General features: G+C 61.7%; 3 non-coding genes across 3 annotated transcripts in view; all 3 read left to right on the top strand.

The window, feature by feature from the left end:
• LOC145915921 (small subunit ribosomal RNA) overlaps positions 1-626 on the top strand; it is a 1,824-nt gene extending 1,198 nt beyond the window's left edge. Inside the window, exon 1 of the ribosomal RNA XR_014404223.1 lies at positions 1-626. This exon is cut by the window's left edge and continues 1,198 nt beyond it. This is a non-coding gene — a ribosomal RNA (small subunit ribosomal RNA).
• Positions 627-886: 260 nt separating this feature from the next.
• LOC145916009 (5.8S ribosomal RNA) lies at positions 887-1,040 on the top strand. Its single transcript, XR_014404291.1, has one exon. It is a non-coding gene; the product is annotated as a 5.8S ribosomal RNA (ribosomal RNA).
• A 244-nt stretch (positions 1,041-1,284) lies between these two features.
• LOC145915983 (large subunit ribosomal RNA) overlaps positions 1,285-2,500 on the top strand; it is a 3,686-nt gene continuing 2,470 nt past the window's right edge. Inside the window, exon 1 of the ribosomal RNA XR_014404279.1 lies at positions 1,285-2,500. This exon is cut by the window's right edge and continues 2,470 nt beyond it. This is a non-coding gene — a ribosomal RNA (large subunit ribosomal RNA).

Consider the following 2,500-nt stretch of genomic DNA (forward strand, 5'->3'; position numbering starts at 1 on the left):
GCTTAATTTGACTCAACACGGGGAATCTCACCCGGCCCGGACACAGTGAGGATTGACAGATTGAGAGCTCTTTCTTGATTCTGTGGGTGGTGGTGCATGGCCGTTCTTAGTTGGTGGAGCGATTTGTCTGGTTAATTCCGATAACGAACGAGACTCTGGCTTGCTAACTAGTTACGCGACCCTATCGGTCGGCGTTGAACTTCTTAGAGGGACTAGTGGCGCTTAGCCACACGAGATTGAGCAATAACAGGTCTGTGATGCCCTTAGATGTTCGGGGCCGCACGCGCGCTACACTGACCGGATCAGCGTGTCGCCGCCTAGGCCGGAAGGTCCGGGTAACCCGCTGAACCCCGGTCGTGCTAGGGATAGGGAATTGCAATTGTTTCCCTTGAACGAGGAATGCCCAGTAAGCGCGAGTCATCAGCTCGCGTTGATTACGTCCCTGCCCTTTGTACACACCGCCCGTCGCTACTACCGATTGAATGGTTTAGTGAGGTCCTCCGATTGGACCTGGCGCGTTCGGCAACGGCCGCGCCGGCGTCCGAGAAGACGATCTAACTTGATCATTTAGAGGAAGTAAAAGTCGTAACAAGGTTTCCGTAGGTGAACCTGCGGAAGGATCATTACCGGCCGATCGCCGATCGAGTGGTCGTGCGTTCGACAGGTGGAGAAGGCTCCGTATCTTGGCGGCCGCGCACGCCCTTCGTCGCTGTTGAGGCGCACGCGATTGCACTTCGGTCACCCTGTTTCGTTCTGCGCCGAGTGCCGTGGCCATGTGCCAGGCTGGCTTCATGCGTCGCCTACGGCTGGCGACCGCTCGGCCACCGCTTTTTTCGACTGTGCAATCCGGCTGGGTCGCGCTTGTCCAACTGACGAAGTCACGGAGGGCTCTTGGCGGTGGATCACTCGGCTCGCGAGTCGATGAAGGACGCAGCTAGCTGCGTGAATTAATGTGAATTGCAGGACACATTGAGCATCGACGTTCTGAACGCAAATTGCGGCACCGGGTCAATCCCGGCGCCACGCCCGCCTCAGGGTCGCGTTGTAACGTTCCCGCGCGGCGACGCGTCGGGCCGGTGCGGTGTCGGCCGTTACCACGGTCGTCCCGCCCAGGACAGCACGAACGCAGTGTCAGCGCGCGAAACCGAACGCGGCGTGCGTCTCGTTACGAGTCGGCCTCGAAGAGGACCCCGGCCCGGAGCAGCACGGCTCGCGTTCGGGCGCGGCGCTCGCACGAGCTTCGGTGGCGCGCGCGTGTCTCTCGCAAACGAGGCACTGGATTATCGGCCTGAGGTCGGACGAGGCTACCCGCTGAATTTAAGCATATTACTAAGCGGAGGAAAAGAAACTAACGAGGATTCCCCCAGTAACGGCGAGTGAAGTGGGAAGTGCCCATCGCCGAATCCGCGCGCCTCTGCGGCGCGTGGAACTGTGGCGTAAGGAATTCGCTGCGCGTACGTCGTTCGCCGCCCGCGTCCTTCTGATCGAGGCCTCGTCCCGGTGCGGGTGTCAGGCCCATGGTGGCGGCGAGGGCGCGCGCTCTGCGTCTTCCCAGAGTCGGGTTGTTTGGGAATGCAGCCCAAAGCGGGTGGTAAACTCCATCTAAGGCTAAATACTGTCGCGAGACCGATAGCGAACAAGTACCGTGAGGGAAAGTTGGAAAGCACTTTGAAGAGAGAGTTAAAGAGTACGTGAAACCGTCGAGAGGCAAACGGGAGGGCCTGTCGAGTCGCGCGACGCTTTCAGCTGAAGCCGAGCGGAGCGTGTGGGCGTGCGGAGCCTTGCGGCCCGTCGTTCGCGCTGTCCTCCGAGCAGCTCCAGCGCACTAGCGCCGTGCGAAGGCCGCGACCGTCTGGGAGGCGGCGAGAAGGCCGCGCGCAAGGTAGCCCGCCCCCGGGTGGGTGTTATAGGCGCGCGGACACGTCGGCCCGTCGCCCGGGCGAGGAGGGATCGCCGCGTCTGCCCTTCGTGGGCCGGGCGTCCCGTCCGAGCCGGTGCGTCGCCGGTTGGGGACTGTGCTCAGTGCCCAGTTGCGGCGTGTCGGTTGCGGGTGGGCAGCGCCGCGCGAGACGCACGGGGTCCGCGGCTAACGTCAGCCACCTTCCCGACCCGTCTTGAAACACGGACCAAGGAGTCTAACGTGCGCGCGAGCCACGGGGCAGTGCGAAACCCATGGGCGCAGTGAAAGTGAATGTCGGCGCGGTCCGGCGGAGGTGAGATGCCGTCTCTCTGGACGGCCGCATCACCGGCCGATCTCGTCCGCTCTGCCGGAGAGGTCGAGCGAGAGCGTGCGCGTTGGGACCCGAAAGATGGTGAACTATGCCTGAGGAGGTTGAAGCCAGAGGAAACTCTGGTGGAGGACCGTAGCGATTCTGACGTGCAAATCGATCGTCAAATTTGGGTATAGGGGCGAAAGACTAATCGAACCATCTAGTAGCTGGTTCCCTCCGAAGTTTCCCTCAGGATAGCTGGCGCTCGGTGGTCGCAGTTTTATCTGGTA

The sequence above is a fragment of the Ascidia mentula genome (genome assembly GCF_947561715.1).
Source record: "Ascidia mentula chromosome 2 unlocalized genomic scaffold, kaAscMent1.1 SUPER_2_unloc_3, whole genome shotgun sequence".
Taxonomy (NCBI): domain Eukaryota; kingdom Metazoa; phylum Chordata; class Ascidiacea; order Phlebobranchia; family Ascidiidae; genus Ascidia; species Ascidia mentula.